This window comes from Rhineura floridana, chromosome 16 (genome assembly GCF_030035675.1).
Source record: "Rhineura floridana isolate rRhiFlo1 chromosome 16, rRhiFlo1.hap2, whole genome shotgun sequence".
NCBI classification, from domain to species: Eukaryota; Metazoa; Chordata; class Lepidosauria; order Squamata; family Rhineuridae; genus Rhineura; species Rhineura floridana.
The window spans coordinates 27,482,956-27,503,513 of record NC_084495.1 but is presented as its reverse complement, the minus strand read 5'-3'; the positions used below and the strand labels follow the sequence as shown (position 1 = coordinate 27,503,513).

Genomic DNA, 20,558 nt, shown 5'->3' with positions numbered 1-20,558 from the left:
TATGAAAATAAGAAAGCAGATATTTAGGTGTGGAAGATTTAATTTTAAAAAAAAATTATAATGAAGTTTTGTTTCTGGGTTTGGTGACTCTAGCTGACAATTATTCATTGCTAATTTTTTAAAGCTACATAGTATCATTGCATATAGCATAGGCTGATGGATACTGGGAGAGTTAAAAAGCAGGTGTTTCAGTCTGTGGTTTGTTGGAAAGAAAGAAAAAGAAAGAAAGAGTTCATGTTGAATTTTTAAGACACTTTTTGGTAGGGTTGCCAACTCCTTCCCTAAAAAAATGTCCTTCTGTGCCTTCTAGTGTTGCCTAAAAGGAGGGGGGAATCAACAAATTCCTTGCCCCCCTGTCAACAGATGTGGTGAACATGCTATGCAACCAGGCATTGGTTCAGGGCCTGATCCTGATCCTGTATCTTTAGGAGAAGAGAAAGTCAGCCAAGTGCACATGTTCTTGCAACACTGTAATGAGAAAAACCACAAGGTGGAATTCTCCCTTTCCCCTGCACAACTTTTAAAGATACAGAAGACCTCTTGGAGGCTGGGCCTGGCAACCAAAAGGTTTTCTGTATCTTTAAAAGTTGTGCAGGGGGCGGGAGAATTCCACCTTGTGGTTTTTCCCATTACAGCGTTGCAAGAACACCTGAACTTGGCTGACTTTCTCTTCTTCTAAAGATACAGGATCAGGATCAGGCCCTGGACCTGGCAGCCCTAATTGGGGTGGAGGGAGACATTGTCAAGTAAAGTCTCTGCAGCATGACAAGAATTAAGGCTTGCAGCTTGCGGTTCTCAAATTGCAGTAGGCCCACTGAGGTTTGTAGTATTACTGTGCCCTGTGATTTAACAACCATAGGGTCATTTCAGATGTCCTGCCTAGTAATGATGTGGTCTGCATTTGGAGGTGCAGGCCTGGAAATGGCCAAACTAGATGTCCACTTAATAATCAATACATAGCATGCAGCTGCATTTGTGCCTTCGCTGTCAGAGACAGTATGCATCTGAATACCAGTTGCTGGAAACTGAAGGAGGGGAAAGTGCTGTTGCACTCAGGTCCTGCTTGCAGGCTTCCCTTAGGCTTCTGGCTGGCCACCTGAGAGCACGATAATGGATTAGGTGCACCTTTGGCCTGATCTGGCAGGACTCTTCTTATGATGATCTTGTTTTCTGGTAAATAATTATATGCACAGGGGAGCCTAATTCTTACTGGGAAACCAGCAGGAAGTGAAGCTAATCTCTTCATTTCCCAACCACACCCCTCCTGTGTGGCTAGGAGTCAGGGGGGGGAGAGGAAGTCTCAATCTGCACCAACAGGGGTCTTTTCCCCCTTAAGGCTCCTAGCCATATAGCGGGAGGAAGGGACAATCATCACTCTGGTGGCAAGGGCAAATGATGAGATAAGCCTCCTATCCTTTTGCATTCCCTTTCCTGTAATTGTTGTGTTTAAATTTTCTAATGTATTTTACTGACCATGTGGTCGAATAAACTGTCATTCATTCATTCCCTTTCCTGTAAGAATCGGGCTACCCCAGGCCTGTATTTATTTAAGGAAAAACATACATGGCTTAAACAAATATCTAATTTGGCCCACAGATAAGCAATCTTCCCATGTGGGCTGGTTATCCGTGCATACAATTTGCACAATATCCAGTGCCTGGCACACGCGTGCCACCATTCATAATGTTATTATTTATGTGCATAATTTCTACCCTGCATCTTCAGCATAAAATGTATGTTCCCAGGAGGGCTACCAAAGTAGTTAATACAGTACATTTGCAAATGATGATGCGCAACAAATTGGAACAGCAACAGTCCATTCACATAGATACTACACTGTAGAAACATAAGGAGCTGCCTTGTATTGAGTTGGACCACAGGTCCATCTAGCTGAGACTGCAGGCCCACTAGTCGGTTCAAAAGCAACCAGGATGATTTTCTGGCTGTGTTTTGAAGTGACTCTGCCCTCGGCTGGCCAGATCCCTCTTCCCCACTGACGACAATACCTTTCAGGACCTCTCACAGCAAAATGTTGGGCCAATCAGTCTCTGCCTGAGCCTGCAGCAAAACGTTTCCATTGGCCACGCCTGGAAGGCAAACAGGTTGATCTACCAATCAGCTGCGAAATCTGCCTGAAACTGATGTAAAAAAAAAAAAGCACTTGAGCTGGCCAGAGTTTTAGAGTAAAAAAAGGTGGAGTTTGACTAGCATTTCAGACAAGAGAGGTGGAGACGCTCTGGAACCGGTAGAACACTGTGTCTCTCTCCTAAGTATTTTCAACACTGACCAGCAGCAATTCTCCAGGGTTTGAGACAGGAGACATTCCCAGACCTACCTGGAGATGGCGAGGATTGAACCTGTGACCTTCTGCATGCAGAGCAGATGATCTACCACCCAGCTATTGCCTTTCCCTAGATCTAGACTGCTCCTAAGTTAAAGGATCTAAACCACTCATAAGCATTTCTTTAATGTTCTTCCCTGACACCTAAATGATAAGACACATGGGTGCCAGGTGGCCCTTCCTGGGAAGGCATTCAAAAGGAAAGGAGCCAGCACTGAAAAGTCTCTCTTGCTGCATGTCAGATGTCAGGGTCACTTGGAGAAAAACTCAGGTGATAATGTCAATAGATGGAGAGATTGGTGAGGCAGAATGCAGTCAACTGATATTTGCGTCCTAAGCCATACATGTGAATTCTTGATGTCTCAACCTGCTTTTTAGGGATTTTTATTCTGTTCTTCAGGCAAAAAAAAGGCTCTCAGAGTGGTTTACAAAGATCAGTGTCTGTACCCTTAGGAATACAACCTAAAAGACATAAAAGTAGAAGGGATTGGAAGGGAATGAGGGAAAGGCAAATTGCGTTCAACTGAGTCCTACTCAGAGTGGGCCCACTGAAATTAATGCACTTAACTAAAACTGCAATTCAATACATGTCTACTCAGAAGTAAGACCCATTGCATTCAATGGGTCTAACTCCAGGGTAAGTGTTATTGGATTGCTGGCTTCATCATATTTTTTTCCTTCAATAGGTCTACTGTGAGTAGGACTGCTATTGAATGCCACCCTAGGTGGGGGGGGGTTAGTTACAAAGTTTGTATTTCTTTGTTTAAGTTGTTTATTTCTATCCCACCCTTCCTCCCAAAAGAGCCCAGGGCAGCAAACGCTTCTGTGATAAAAAAAAAAAAAAGATAAAATAAAACATGTTTAAAACTGTTAAAAACATCTAAAAACAATGAAACAATAAAAGAAGTTTAAACCAGTTTAAAAACAGATGTCACCAAATCATGTGTCTGGACAGGCCTGCCAAAACAGGAAAGTTTTCAGTAGAATTCGAAAAAGAGTGCAGTGATGGTGCTTGCCTATTGACAATAGGCAGGGAGTTCCAAGCACAGGCACTGCCACATGAAAGGAATGACTTATAACGGCCAGCTAGAATGAAAAGAGTTCAAGGAGAGGAAGAGCCAAACATTGCTGGTCTCAATAGAGCCGATGGAGTGGCCCTATTGCTGTCTCTCTCTCCGCCGTTGCCTGATGGGCTGGTTTTTGCCTGGTGACAGTTGAGGAAGAGCCTGATGCCGTTGGCTTCTCAGCAGAGCTGATGGTGGCCCTGCTATGTTCTGTAAATCATTTAATGTGCAGTGCAGTGTTTGAGGGTGCAGGAGCCTATGGCTTGTTTCTGCACCCCATCTCATGCGTAAGTTTCACAGCCCACTGTCAAATCTAATAACCCTGCTAGGAAAGGGGTATTTCACTGAATTAATTCCATTCATTGAAAAGTAATACCCTGAAGAATTCCATTAAATTCTCTGGGTTACTATTCCCTCCCCCCATCTGTTCTTTTTTTTAAAAACAAACAAACCAACAATAATTTGTAATTACTTTCTGTAGTTAACCAACCCACTTGCAGCAAGGTTATTGATGGGAAATGGTGCAGGCAGTTAATACAGCTCCCTCCTGCATTTCTTCATAAGGGATGCTTTTATCAGCAGAGCGAGCAGAATAATCATTTACTTTAATCATATTGGATAACAGGAAAAACTGTATAATGATTAAAACAAACGAAGTTTTATGTAATTTCCTTTAGTTCTCTAGTCATTACCACCAAGAATAAAAGCTTGGGGGAGGGGAAGATATCCATGTATACATCTGAGCTCAAAGGCTTATTCCCTAGCCCAGCCTTTAATGTAATGTTACCTATGCAAGTATTCAAAATATTTAAATCTCCTCTTGCTCATACTGTCATATTACGAAGAGGGCCCACAAGGAGTCGATATGGGCTTCCGATTACAATACTGAAGCGGATCACAACCCTTTTGAGATTCTAGGTGCAAGGAGATGTTACTGCCATTGAATAACTTGACGAGTCTATTTTATTGCTTTATGGCATTTATAATATACAGCCCTATACAGCTTGATTAGAATAACTGAAAGATCATCTCATCCCTTATATACCCAACTGATCACTGTACTCTGCAGGTGAGGGCCTCCTGCAGATACCACCTCATCAGGAGGTCGTTCTGCACAAGGGAGGAATCGGGCCTCTAGTGTTGCGGCATTGACCCTTTGGCATTCCCTCTCCTTAAAATATTAGACAGGCACCTTCTCTGTTGTCTCTTTGGTGCCTACAAAAGACCTTCCTCTTCCAACAAGTCTTTTAAGTAGAGACCTTATCCCAGTCTGTGTCTGTGTCGGTATTGCTTTTAAGATTTTTTTTTATTGTTTTGTTGCTTATTGTTTGCCACCCTGGGCTCCTTTGGGGGGAAGGGATATAAATGTAATAAGTTAAGAGTAATAAATAATGCCCAGAGCTGAAAGGGTGTACATGGGTCTTCCCCTCTCCATTTTGTCAAAACAACCCAGGTATTTAATTAATTAATTAATTAATTTGTATCCCACCCTTCCTCCCAGCAGGAGCCCAGGGCGGCAGTCATCATGGTTAATGGTAAGGGATTATGGGAGTTGTAGTCTGGCAACATCTAAAGGTGCACAGATTCCCTACCCCTATTGGATATTGTTGCCCTTCCTGACTGTGTCCAGTCCTTGTACAGAGCTCATGTGACTATCACCACTACTAGTGACAATGAATTCCTTAAAATAATTATGTAGGGCAGATCTGCAAGGGGGGAAAGTAAGCACACAACCACTGGAAATGCCCAAGTGTTTGGGTGCTCTGAATAGGGATGGGGGAAAATTCAATTCAGTTTAAAGGCAAACTTACCTAATTTGCATGTTCCGAAACTCAGCCATCCTTCAAAATTCACATTTCACTAAATTTTTCAGTGCAGTTCTCCAGCCAAGTAGTGTGTACAAAAAGACATATACTAGGAGAATGTGTGCATATACATGCATATATTAGTGAAAATAACATACAAAAATGCATTTTTTTAGGGAAAACTACTTTGCAAAAATGTGCATATTAGGCAAAATTGCATACAGACATGTATGTTAGGAAAAATACAAACAAAAATACTGATGAATTTTCATGCAGACTTTTTTTTTGTTTTTAATGCAAACTGATGTGGAAATGTGGAGAACTGTATTTAGGACTAGGAAAATGAGAAACCCAAAGAAACTGAAACTGACAGATTCACCCATGCTCAGCACTGAAAGATGCCAGCATCTACCTCAATCAAATGCTCTCAGCTTTCCTGTAGGGGATGTTAAGCTAGCCCTGTTTACCCAGATCTAAAATGGAAATGGAAATAAGAACCTTTATTTCCCTGTTCTTAACCTGCAAATTCCTCTCCTGTTTGCTTGCTTGCTTGCTGGTGCATTTGTTTATGAGCACAAATGCTGCTCTTAAGAACCATCCATCGTTTTTTAGCCCTAAACTTCCATCGTCCAGGCCATGTCTCCGGGGACTGCAATATGGATCAAGCCGGCTGTTTGTGCCAGATGTGTACACTTTTCCATCAAAGAATTAACAATGCCCTTTAAAACTGCTTAAAGGGTGGTGTGTTGTTGCTTTTGGATATAAAAAGAAACAGAAATAGGCTGCCCCCCCCTTTTCTTTTTTGTCTCTCTTGGCACAGTGCAAATGTTTTAAACACATCATTTGGCAACCCCTGTAGATCTTACTCAAAATAGCTTCCCTTTCTAAAGTGACATTTTATATCCATTTAATATTCCAGGCTGTAATGTTTTCATATCTGACACTTTAAAAGCATTTACTCCCTTCTGTAAATAACACAGTTCAGCTGCAGTTGTTTCAAGAGATTTTTTTACTCTCCTTGCTGAGATTGCATATCCTTCGAGGAAGTGCTCCAGGTTTGGCATCAGGATTTTGCAAGAAGCAGGGCAAGGAGATTAAGGATTCTCTTGCACTGTCTTCAACCTTCTCAGGTAACCTGTACAAAGTTCTTTTTTTCTTTAAAAAAATCCTTTTGGGATGGCAGGTCCTTAACTGGTCTCGGCAGCCCACAGTGAATGCTGAATACTGCTGTCCTCTGGAGTTGCCCATGACAATACTCAGGGTCCACATTATATTAACAATAAAGTGTATTGGTGAAGGCTGTAGCTGTAGCTCAATGGCAGAATTCAAGCTTTGCATGCATAAGGTCCAAGATTTAATCCCCACCATTTCCAGATAGGGCTGGGAAAGACTCCTGTCTGAAATCCTGGAGAGCTGCTGCCAATCTGTGTAGGAGACAAGACCGAGGTGTGTTTAACATGATTCATTGAGTTATTACACCTATTTCTACCCTGATGTCCTATTAAAAAAAAAACATTTGAAGCAGCTAGCAACACATTTGGAATATATGTCATGAAAAAGAGAGAAACAATTAAAAAGTCCAAAGTCAGTAGGATAGCAGTTACAAATACCATATAACATTATATATATGAATAATGTTCTCATTCCCAAACCTAAACATATTGGATTATTTCCAGTATTACTCCTACTCAACGTAGACCCATTGAAAATAACAGATATGAATAAGGCCCCATCTGCACTATACATTTAAAGCAGTATTATACCAATTTAAACAGTCATGGCTTCCCTCAAAGAATCCTGGGAACTGTGGTTTGTGAAGGGTGCTTAAGAGTTGTTAAGAGTCTCTTATGCCCGTCACAGAGCTTTAGTTCCTACAGTGTTTTAACAAGTAGTCCCTCTTCCCAAGGAAGTTGTTGCTCTGTGGTAGGAATAGGGTATAATACTGCTTTAAATAAATAGTGCAGATGAGGCCTACTTTAAGTCCATTTATTTCAGTGAGTCAACTCTTGAGAATAAATTGGATACAACTGATTAACCGCATACAGAAGAGATCTGTGGAAATCCCTGGTCTTTTATGGCCTTGGCTTTTCCAGTCCAGTCCTCTTCCTGACTTCACACTCCCATGTAGACACAGTTACCCATATTTTAAACCCCCTCATGCTCATGATGACAGCTGAATGGCATAAATATATGAAACATCCCAATGTACGCAAACACCTTCTTACATTCATGTCAGAGACCTTGCTGAATAACGACCACGATGTTCCATTAAATCAGCAGGATTTATTTCCACATAAAGGGCTTAAAATAGGGGGTGGATACATGCTTAATGACAGATCTGTTTTTCTGTCTTTCCCCTCATGGAAGGCCCCCTACCTTGCCTTCCTCCGAGACTTCACCCGCCTCACATCTCAGGTTTGTCACTTTGTAATTTTGCACCTACGTACACTAATCTTTTATACAAAGTTCTTATTATGACCTTAAATAAATATTTAAGAACCCACACATTTCCACCCACTCTATGCTTGTCGCAGTTGTGAAGTATTGATAATAATAAAGTGACAGGCTGCTTAAATTTGATGTTCAGGGAATCTAGCATGGAAGTATCTCAGGGATTCTACTGAGTACATCCATTCAAGAGCCGAATATACACGTCAGCAGCTTCCATGCTATTTGCTCAAGTCAAGAAGCCAGGTTCCCATGCCTTCTTTGGAGGTAGATCATAGCTTAATGCAAGGATAGGAAACTGGTCAGCGGGCTGGATCCTTACCTTCCCCACTCTCTGCAGTAGTGGTGGCTGGTGGATTTATATCAGTGGGGCAGTGGAATCTGTTCTGGATTTTAGTCTGAACTTTTAATGAGCTGTCCAAGGTGCTAAAACCTATTCCCAAAATAGGTTGACCACCTTGGACAGCTCCTTGAAAGTTCAGACTGAACTCCAGAGTGGATTCGATTGTCTCACTGGCATGGAGCCACCAGCTACCACCACCTGCAGGCCATGTTTGACAGATGAGCAAAGCCCATCTCCTGATGCCACAATGATGCTGGGTGACCTGTTTGTCATCTACACCAGTTGAAATTAAACTGTGTTTGCAAGCCCCAGTGATCAGCTGAATACTAGAACTTGCAAAGCACCTGCAGTCCCCCTTTGGGCCCAGCTATGTCATTAACTGCCCACATCTGATGTCAAATATTTTATCAGGTGTAGGGCAGTTGGGCGTGGTTTGGCCAAAATGGTCTTGAAGGCCAAATGGAGAGGGCTGGTGGGCCTAATTAAATGCATGGGACAGAAGTTCTCCACCACTAGCTCAATGGTAGAGCACCTGTTTTGCATGCAGAAGGCCCTTGATTCTTGGTGTCACCAGTAAAAAGAATCAAATGGCAGGTGATGAGAATTTTTTTCCCCTGCCTGAGACCCTAGAAATCCAGTGAGAGTAGATAGTATAGGGTCAATGGGCAAACAATCTAAGGCAGGTTCCTGTATCCCTGCATAAATGTGAAGTGATGCTTCTTCTAGAGTGCTGTACAATGAATGCTGAGGTGTGATCATTGGCAATCTCGGGCTAATTGTGTGAATATCATAAAATGCAAGAGATGCACCAGCGAATAATGAAAGTCACCTAAATCATGATTGTAAGCATATGCTGATGGACATTCCCAAAAAGGGGCATATCTATTGTTGGACACTCCCACATTCATCTGGCATTGTCAATATTCATATGTGAGTGGCAGCGTTCACTGTAACATTTACTTGGCCACTGAGACATTTGTGAATGGTAGCATTCTCTCTTGATTTACAGTCTTGAAAAAATGACTATAGATATCCTGGTTCACTCCTGGTTCACATATCATCTTGCTCCTGAGAGTGAAAAATTAACATGTGAATAGAGTGAAGAAACAGGGAGCAGAGTGGCAAATGCCAGACTTCTCTTGAAGCTACAGATCTCCTAAACTCAGGAATCTTTTGATTTTTTTCAGCTTTATTCTGTTCTGTTTACAATGGTTCAGCATTCATGTTAGGATAATTATCCTTGATTTGAAGAAATTTGAATTTGGGTGTTTCAATAGCATTGCTTTTTAATTTTAAATATGTAAGTACTTCAGAAGCTGCAATCCTACAGACGCTTATCTGAGAGTCACTCCCATTGCACTCAGTGGGGCTTATTTCTGAGTAGACATACATTGGATTGCATTGCATGTATACTGTTATTTGATGATGAAACAAAACAGATTTTTTTTTCCTTTATGAGAACATATTTCTGAGGATACATCTTGGCTTAGTATGAATTCTATGTTTCGGACTGAATGCAGGCAACAATTTTACCAAGTACTTTCTTGCTACAATGAGCCCCAACAAATGACCAAACTCTACCACTTTGGGGTAACTTGGTCATCTGCATGATCTTGCCTACAAGTGGATTGTACGAGTGGTAAAACAGTTATCTGTATCCACCTATAGTATCTGCAAACTATGTGAGAAGCTGTGGGGAGAATGTTCTATTTCCTGTTTTTCCCCACAGAGAATGGGGATGTGGTAAAATTATATCTATCACTTGATAGGATGAACCAAAACATGGTGAAAAAGCTCCCCACAGGGGGTGGTATTTAATGCTAGTCCTACTCAGAGTAAGTCTATTGAAGTTAATAGACATGACTAACTTAGGCTCATTAATTTTAATGGGTCTACTCTTAAATACAAGCTAGGGTAATTTGGTCATCTTTATGGGCTCAGAAGACCCATAAAGATGTTCAAGTGGCCACATAAACATAAACACTATGATAAGTTGTATGCATTTGCCTTATGCAAGATTGAGAGTTTGCTGTCTACCAGTGAAGCTAATAGAACTACTGGGACCATTAGCTAACTTAGTAGAAATTTGTGTTTTTGAAGTCCATTGTGTTGATTTTGTCTTGGACAGCTCCTTTGCTATTGTATTAGATGCATATAAGTATGGATCCTTACAGATTAACAATACCTATAACCTGCTGTTCTTGCTTTAGCTAACTGACTGGGGTAAGTATATGACTCATTTGCTATGGATATAGACCCTCTTACTTCTTACAGTGTTACAAAGAAACAGTGGATGTAGACCAGTGTGGGGAACCTGTGGTCCTCCTAATGTTGCTAAACTACAACTCCCATCTTCCATGGCCATTGGCCATTCTTGCTTGAGGTGATGTGAGTTGTAGTGTAGCAACATCTGGAGGACCAGAAGTTCCCCACACCTGATATAGACAATTCCTATCCCTGGCTACTTTGGTTTAAAGACCATTGTTCACTAATGGTGCTCATGCTCTTCATGCAGAAGGTCCCATGTTGAATCTGTGGCATCTCCAGATAAGGCTGGGAAAGACTCATGTCTAAAACACTGGAGAGCCATTGTGTATCAGGGTAGGGCCTGCACTATAATGTAGGGTAGGCATAGATGAACTAGATGGAGCTGCAGATGGACTCAAGAGCTGTCTGATGGTAAAGATGCCAGTTCACAGAAACTGCCCTTCCATTGTCCTACAAGACTTTATGGCCTCTGGCAGTTGACAGTAAAGGGCTATATCTCAGTGGCAGAAGATCTGTTTTGCATGCAGAATGTCCCTGGTTCAATCAATCCCTTTCATCTCTAGGTAGGACTGAGACAGACTCCTGCCTGAAACCCTGGAGGGCTGCTGCCAGTCAGTGTAGACAGTGCTAGATGGCCCAATGGTTTGACTCAGTTTAAGGCAGATCCCTATGTTTCTAAAGCTAATGCATCCAGTTGCTTTTTTTTACCCAAGTGCAGAAGAAATGTGGCGTCAAAAGGAACCAGCATAAGTCTGGTACATCATCTGCTATTGAACAAAATTAATACAGGTTACAAAGGAGCAGTGCTTGGTAGATTGACTCTTTGGGGTACAGACAGTGCTACAGAATTTTGTGTGAGTATAGGAGAGTGCTGTGTGCAGCCCTAGACATGTCTTTGACATTTCTACTGCAGCCCTTTGGACAGCTGAACAGGCCACTGAAAAGCCTACCTTGAGATCTCAGCATTTCCAGTGGATGTCAAGCAAAGCAAGTCCTTGTAAGTAATTAATGTAATTTGTCAACTTACCTCAACAGAGCTTGAACTCTATGACAATATGCTAACAATATCTGAGTACTAGGGTTTGCAATGTAAACAAGAAAACAAGATTCAAATTTTTCCCAGGAAATTATTTGTTCAGGGGAAAAGACAGCCTCCTTTTTAACAGTGCAGATCATTTGCCCAGTTATCTTTCTTCAAGAGCCAAACACAGGCAAACCCTGCAGGGCCAGGAAAGGAGAGGCAGATGATAGAAGGAAGACTCGGAACAAATTCACTAGAAAATTGCATCCAAGTGACAGGCATGAAGTTCAAGCACAAAGATCAGACTTGGACAGGTGATTTCCCTGCGACTTTTAAAGAGGGATGCAAGATGGGCTTATAACATATGTTGGTCATTTCTCTCCCCCCTCCCCCCTTTCTAAGATTGTCAGAAGCATGACATTTTTAAGGTATACCTGTCAACATTTTGGGGGGTACACTTTTTAATTTGAAAAAAAGGTAACACATGGATGCAGCATTTATGTACTGAGAAATGAGTGCATTAACCAGGTGAACTCATGGCCGATCCGAGATAGGCTGCAGTTCCTTGACAAAAATGCACTCATCCAAATTGTATGCAATTACAAAAAACAAAACAGTACCAGCAGCCACAAGACATTCCTACGTGCCAGAATTCTCAGGATCAAGAGACAAGCTTCTGTGTGCACTAGGACTGGTGTCAGAGGTCAGTACTGTTGGGTACCTACCAAGGTCCAGCGATGATCACCAGAGCTCCCACCTTATCCCTGTTGCTGCTCCTCTTGCCATTGCCATCTGCTATGACGAAGAGGATCAGCCAATGATGGGAGTGAGCAGAAGGAAGAGCAGTGCCTACTCACTCCTCTAATCTCTCTCTCTCTCTCTCTCTCTCTCTCTCTCTTACCGGAGATTAGGCAAAAGGCAGAGGGAGAGCAAGTGGGTGATTTCAAGGAGAAGGTCCCGTTGAGAGCATCTAACAACTTGGAGCCAGCACTAGTGGTATTTCTGGATGCCTCTTGCTATAGTGAGAGCCAGTGTGGCTTAGGTGTTAGAGTGTTGGACTACGACCTGGGAGACCAGGGTTTGAATCCCCACACAGCCATGAAGCTCACTGGGTGACCTTGGGCCAGTCCCTGCCTCTCAGCCTCAGAGGAAGGCAATGGTAAACCACCTCTGAATACCGCTTACCATGAAAACCCTATTCATAGGGTCGCCATAAGTCGGAATTGACTTGAAAGCAGTACATACATCCTATAGTAGTTCCTCCTCCTCCTGAAAACTGGCTCTTCCAAAGTGCTCTCCAAAATGATGTAAGAACTGTACATAGAAGAAGAAAAATCAGAAGTGTCCAACTGTGTGTCTGGAGGTAGTTATCCTGAAACACAGAGCTGCATGCTGATAAGACTAAAAGGAGGAAGGGGAGCACCTAGCTTAAGATGACAATATCCGCCTGCAGACAAGCACTGTTGTAATTCCTTGATCCCTGAAGACAAGCTGAGTGAAGCTCTTCTATTCAGCATGTTTGCATTTCCACCAAGAGATTGGTTGCAAGAAACTCCATGTCGTTCATGAAGATCTTGGGCCATAGCAACTAAACTCATCTATCCCAGAATAGATTGAACCTCTGTGCAGAAGGAAGTGTCATGTGTGAAGAAGACCTTGGACAACTGAGTCTCAGAAGATGCAGAAATGAAGGGAAAGGCTTTATAAAAGAGGAAAGAATACTGGGGAAAAGAAAGTACAGTAGAGAAACTGAGATACCATACAAGAAAACTCCCTTACTTTACTTAGACACTACTCCATGGAGCTCAAAGAAGCTTCTCTATGGCTTCCAGTCCCAGGTGGTCATATACATAGCTGGAGTACAAATCCAGAGTTGCTTCAGCAGCAGAATTTCATCATGTACTTCCAGAGTATCTCCAGGCAGACAGTTCAAGAAGGAAAAGTTGAAGAGAGATGGAGGTATTCCCAAAACAGCCTTTAGAAGGCTGGGACAGCTCTTGGGAATTTTGTTGCAAAAATCTCATGAATTTAGGGAGCGATATTAACCTCCTCCCTAGCCCAGTGGGGCTTTAAAGAGCGTCAAGGTCACTGCCACATTCACAGCCCTGCCATGCATGGTGGTGAAGGTGGGAGGCAGGCAGATTGCTTCACCAGCCTGGATCTGACACAGCTGCCAGGCCCAATGCCAACACATGGTGGCAGCAGCAGGACCGGCTTAGGATCCAACAGATCCCAGAATGGCTCAACTCCTGCCCCCTGCCTTTGGAATGCCCCATTTTGACACTTTCCACTGGATCCCCATCAACAGCACTTCTGTCCACCTGTTCAGCAGGTGGAAGGGGAAGCTCTGCATCTTTAGAGTGATGCTGGTGTCTTTTGCACAGGATGGGAGGAGGATGGAAGTCACCAGGGCTAGTGTAGAGCCAACTCCATGCAATAATAATAATAAAAGGGACACTCAGCCCACTGCAAAAGGGGTTTGGATTGCTCTGCCAGTATCTTCTTCACTGAACAATTTATTGCATGTACTGTGCAATTACTGGGTACAAGTAAAAGTTAAGCATTTCTCAGTCCCATTAATTTCATTGGGAGAGTACAAGTAATCCTCCCATTAAAATGAATGGGTCTTAAGCATGCTGAACTTTGGCTGGATCATGTTCAGTAGCATTGCTATGAATGAATGAAAATCACTAGCAACAGCTATGATTTCCCAACCCAATGCCTGTGCATTATTGCATTAGCACCCATGACATTGTTAGTGGAGAATTTAATTTTTGTGAGCCACATTTATAAAAGATATAAAGAGATGCCTGTTAAGCCAGATGCTGTCACTGGACACGGATAATGACATTTGCACAGAAGCAAATGCGAAGATCTGCAAAATGAGATAGCTTTTGACTATCAAAACGCTTCTTTATAGAGACACATTGCTATGCACTCTTCTGCTTATTATGTATCTTCTTCTAGCAGAATGCAAAGTTGGGGGGGTTGGGGGGAGGGGAATAAATTGCATTGAAAAACAGCATTCAGTTCCACCAAGGGAACAGCAGAGATCAAAAGCTAAATGTCCACACTTGAAAGCAACCAAATAAGAAGTCTTTTCAGTTGCTCAGAAGGAAACTAATTACAGAAACAAAATAATATATTAAGGGGAAATGGTAGAGAATGCCTGACGTGATGCTACAGTTCCTAATTCATCGAGGAGATTTAACACTTCAACAGCTAATGTTCGTAGGTTACAAGAGAGGCAACTGCAAATTGCCTCCCATCTTCTGATAGAAAGGGGGGAAAGTGTGTTTTTAGATTGGGATTAAAACTCAGTGGACTAATGGAAGAGTGTTATTTAAAGAGACTGAATGCTGATGAATGTCTGCATTGAACATGCATATTTTCAAAACATGTTCCAGGAAAAGGGAGTGAATATGCTACCCTTGGCCACCATCTGCATTTGTTAGGCCTATTGTCGATAGGAATTACACAATTCTGTTCCATAAATATAGTCAGTCTATAGAATTTTACCTAGGGATGGGAAGAACTTTGATTCAGTGCACATTTGAAGCTGAATCTATCAAATTTGCACTTTCTGAAACAATATGAGAACCAAAACTCAGCCATCCTTTGAAAGTCACACTTACCCAAATTTTGCAATTCACTTTTCCAACCAACCAGTGTTTATAAAAATGCATATATTAGGAGAAAGTGTGCGTAAAATGGATATATGAGTGGACATAGCGCACAAAAATGAAATATATTGATGAACTCCTTGCAAAAATGTTCTCATTAACTTACGAAAACGTGTTGATTAGGAGAAATTTGCACTAAAATGCTGAAGAAGTTTCATGAGGAGTTTTTTTAAAAAAACAAATCCCAAATTAGTGCAGAAAAATTGAGAACTGATTTGAAAATTGGAAAAATGAGAAACTGAGAGAACCAAAACTGGCAGATCTTTCTGTCCCTAATTTTAACAGAGAGTATAGATGCAACTTCAGATAATCTTCCCAAAGGCAGTGGAGGCTGATCCATTAGGACAAATGGGGCACCACCAACCTCAGTGTGCCCTCAGCCAGCTTCCACCTGCCTCCCTCTTTACTTACAAACTGCCTAGCTGGTGGCCCTGGCTGTCAGCCGCCACCTCCTTAGTCTCAGTGTTCCCATTGCAGAACTTAGCAGAGAGGAGAATGGGAGCAAATGCAGAATTAGTTGGCTCTGCCTAGGGATGGGGGGAGATTTTGTTTGCATTTGAGAAATCACCTGATTCACATGTCTCACACCAACATGCAAGCCAGAACACTGTGATTCTTTGAAATTTGCCCTTCTCTGAATGTTGCAACCAAACATTGGTTACAAAAATAACTTATATTAGTGGAAGCATGCATAAAAATTCATATATTGGTAAAATAGCAAAAAGGCATTAGATTGGGAAAATTGTGTATATCAGTCAAAACTACATACAAAAATGTGTTTATTCACATTTAAATACTGATGAATTTTCATTAGGACCTTTTTCAAAATGCAAATTGCTGCAGAAATGTGGAGAAATAAATTTAAGATTGGAAAAATGAGAAACTGAGATAAACCAAAACTGAAAGATTTGTCCATCCCTAGCGCTGCCTAATATCATCTCTAGCTCCACCAGCCATTCGCTTTGGTTCTACCTACTGTTGGCCTCCCTATCTTCTGACCTACCAGTTCAAATTGGCACCAATTCCCACTTCCCAAATGTCTGGAAATTGCTACTTCTGATGTCAAACTGATGACCCACCATACCAAACATAGCTCAACAGTGATGTGTGGTGGTCCACCAGAGACCTGATAAACCTCTTGTTTTTGCTGATTGGCAGGAACTGCAAAATGAGGGAGGGGTTCACAATGGAGGGCTGGCAGGCTGTGTATCATTTGGTGGGCCACCCATTGTGCATAGGTTTGTGTTAGACATTTATTTAGCATCGGCAGGCATCAAAATTCCAAGAGAGGAACGGAGGAATCATTGCTCTAGTTTTCAGACACATATGAAATTGCACTCCATCAGAGATGAAAATATTTGCCCATTGTACAAGAGTCCTTAATGCCTTAACAAAAGAAAGGATGTCTGAATACACTGTATGGAAACATGTTCTACAGGAGCACTTAAAACCAAAGATACAGCATCTGTCTAACCAGAACTCACTGCTATGATAAATGGAATTTCACAAATGTATTGCTGTGCAATTTCTACTTCTAGTGTCTGCCTTTTCACTTTCATTTTTTTATATATTTTTACAAGTCTGTCTATTCCACAAAACTCCCAGGAAAAGCACCCCAAATGTGAGTGGATGCTACTATTCATCAATGTGGATTTTAATTCACTAGTAGGCAAAAAACCTTGCAGTTTAAGAACATACTGATAGCCAACAAATATTTCTATCAAACTTTAAAAAGCAGGGAAATTGGGCAGCTATAGTGAATGCACCAGGAGAGCAGGAGACCTGACCTCCTCTCTGAGATGTTGTACTGCCCTACAAATTTGTCAAAATGCAAACACAATTTGGGTTGGACTTTCACAGTCCAATCCACTTCCTGTGTAGCTTGGAAGAATTTGTTAAGGGAGGAGGAGGAGGGGGAAGGAGGGGATTCTAACCTGGGGGAGGGGCAGGGAGCGGAGAAGGAGGGCAGGAAGGGGAGGGGGAGGGGGAGGGGAGGGGAGGGACAGGGATTGGGTGGGTGGGGACTGGGAGATGGGAAGCCCCTTTCCTTTCCAAAAGGAAAATATTGTGAACAGTATCACTCTTTTTCAGCGTTTCACCCAGCTTTTTATTCTACAGCAGGCACATATAGCCTCCCACCCAAATTTAAACCAAAGCTGTCCCTGGCCACATCCACACCAGACCTTTATTTCACTTTAGACAGTCATGGCTTCCCCAAAAGAATCCTGGGAAGTGTAGTTAGTGAAGGGTGCTGAGAGTTGCTAGGAGACGTCCTGTTCCCCTCACAGAGATACAATCAGAGCGGCTGACTGTTGAACCACTCTGGCCACTGGAGTTCTGTCAGGGCAATAGGAGCCTCCTCTCAGCACTTTTTACAAACTACACTTCCCAGGATTGGGGGAAGCCATGATTGTCTAAAGTGAAATAAAGGTTTGGCATGGGTGTGGCCCCCTGATTAGGCAAGCCCAGCAGCTGTGAGTCTGGCTTTTAGAACACTGACAATTGGTTCTTACTGAGCATGCCTGACATTATCATTCAGTTCAATGCTACTTTTCTTAAATTAATTAAAAATCAACCAGGCATTTTTTTTAACTTTTAAACTGCAGAAGATGAAGGCCAGAGTATGCGTCAAGGTCAATAATAGGATTACAGGTACTCTGTGAACATGGCTCTCGATTCTCTCTGAGTGTTTCGTGTATCACCATGAAAATTTAGAGGATTGTTAAGCAAGCATTTCTGAGTTCAGGACTATAAGTTTTGTAAGGTTTTGTTTTGAAATGAGCTTATGGGAAGCATCAGAATGGCATGGGGTGTATTTTTAATTTAACATTGCAGAATGCAAAAAATCCATGCTGACTATAGTATACAGCCACTCTTGTGGCTGTATAATTTCCCAACTCATATTGGGTAGCCAGTTGGCCATTGTTTCCCTAGTCCAAATTTGATCAGTAATTAGATTCTGAGTCTGAAAAGTAAAGGTAAGCATCGACTAGGAATGGAAGTATCCGTCACTTTCAATTATCTTGGTTTCTCATTTTCCCAATCTTAAATTCAGTTCTCCATATTTTTGCAAACTTCTCCTAATACCATGCATTTGTGTACACTATATATAGTGCTTTGCTTTTATTTTTACTTTGCTTTTACTACTAACCCCAACCCTATACTCAACTCTAGTAGTATATAGAAAGCTCTCTTATACAGGTCAGACTGTGGTTATATAGCCTAACATTGTCTACTCTTGACTGGCAGTGGCTTTCTCCAAGGCCTCAAGTGAAGGTTTCCACCATCATCTGTTACCTGATCCTTTTAGCTAGAGATTATGACACCCTAGTGGCATCAAAGCTCTCTTGTTACTAGTCTGACCTGGGTGGGTGTTTCACCTAAACACCTTTTCCCAACACCATTGGGTAAGACACCACTGAGCTAGCAGACAGGGAGGCAGTCATCCTACAGCCAGCATCATGCAGGCATATGGGTTGCTCTGCTCAAGTGATGCATCCTGGCATCATTTAATGCAGCATTGCATCATTAGTTTAAGCATGGTCTCTTTCTGGGTTGCATTCTCAGTCCATGTGGAGAAATGGTTAGGCCCAACAATGCCGTCAGATGAACTGTGCAACCTAGAACCTGACCTGGAGTCCTCTGCAGTGTGCTGAGGTACCGTGGCAGATGCTTGGGGCTCCCTCAGCAGACAAGGGAAGCTCATTGGTATAATGTGCAGAAGGTCCCTGGTTCAATCCCCACCATATCCAGTTCAAAGGAATTGGTGACCGTTGATGTGAAGGATGTCTGCTAGAGACCAACTGCTAGAGAAGACAATACTGGGTGAGACATTCTGCTCTGTTATAAGGCAGCTTCCTATGGACTCATGGAAAGCAACTCCAGAAGGTAGAATGTTCAAAAACCATGCCGTTTCAGTAAGAAACATCACCCTCCATGATGCCCGTCAACTCTTTACATTTGCACAGTTTAAATGCCAAAGAAAGGAAATTATTAGTGCTGCGACGCATATTAATTGTTGGGTCTTTCTTATTTGCAATGTTCTTTTCTAAGCAATTGGTTAGGATTCATTAGCAAAATAGCATTTCATTTGGACTGAAGGGTAGCAGCATGTACTCTTTGGCTTCGCTTCAGCAGACACCTCTCTGCATCACCCCACATTGTCTTCCTACCGAGCAATGCCTTTAGAACAGCATTTACGTTGTGTCTCATTAACATACACAATGGGACATGGATTATGCTAAAGTGCAACAGTTGCCAAAGAGTCCTTTATTTCCTTCTTAGAACCTATTAGCATCTGTGTGGCATTCCCTGTCATTAGCATTGTGCAAATGCCACAGCCGCATCAATTTCTTGCAAATGTTGTGTAAATTATGATGGTGGGGTATGTTAAAAGCGCCAGATCTCTGATGGTCACAAGTCCCCTGCAGTCAAACTTCAACTCCACCATCGCTAGGCTTGTTTAAATTAACAATCCATTCCAAGTTGTTTTGATGGAAACGTTTTCATATTGCTAGCCCCATCTCAACACAACCTTCATCTATTAATCCCAACTTTGGCTCCATTTAGAAAAAATCTCAGGGCACAACTATGTGTTGCAAAGTCAGCACAGAGTTCCCAATGACAGAGAATTATGCTGAATTTGTAGCAGTCAGGAATGAAGGTTGGCATCAAACTGACATCTACTCAGAGTAGACTCATCAACATTAATGGATCTTATTTATGTCCATGAACTTCAGTGGGCCATGTCTGAGTAGACTTAATCCTAGGTGCTTGACCCTTTTCACACCCACTGATTCTCCCCTACCAATGCTCCCTTGGGCATTTTTGTTTTCCCCTCAGAGGGACACAGAGAGAAGAAACCAACGTGAGAGAAAACTGTCAGACTGCGAACACTTGGTGTGGGTGAATTAGCAACTTTGGGAAGATGAACCCTGTCCATCCTCTAGAGACTCTCTACTGCAACCATCTTCAGCCTCTATCTTCATATTGACTGGCAGACTCTTGGAAAATACATGCTGGCTAGTGCAATGTCCTCAAGTTTAGGAGTTGTCCATTTATGTGGTGTAGTTGTGGTGCCATTTAATATTTTATTAATATTATTGTTGATTGATTGATATATTGCTTACATGCCAAAATGGCTTCCAAGCAGTTGACAACATAAAATCAATTCTAAATACATACATGATTAAAATATCCAATTTGCAATGCAGTTAGAACATTAAAACATCCATAATTAAAATATACAATAAAGCAGGCAAGCTAAAAACATGACAATTAACACAGTAAAAACAAGCAAACAAGCAAAATCAGAAGTTCAAGGGCAGGAGAATACTTGCCTAAGCTGGTGTGTCTTCAGAAGCTGACAGGATGCCAATACTGATGGAGCCTCTGGCCCATCAGCAAGGAGAGCATTCCACAACACTGCTGACACCAATCAAAATGCCCACCGCCATGTTACCACAAGCCAATAATCATCAGGCCATGACAAAACTAACCGGTTTCCATTTGCTGAATGTAATTCCATTAGAGGGCATTTCCTTTTCCCTTGTCTGTACAGGCAGCACACTGGAGGGGAGGAATGG

At 42.1% G+C, this 20,558-nt stretch overlaps 1 protein-coding gene across 2 annotated transcripts in view; it reads left to right on the top strand.

The window, feature by feature from the left end:
* The window catches only part of GRIA3 (glutamate ionotropic receptor AMPA type subunit 3), a 236,851-nt gene that overhangs the window by 196,878 nt on the left and 19,415 nt on the right, over positions 1–20,558 (top strand). The window lies entirely within an intron of this gene.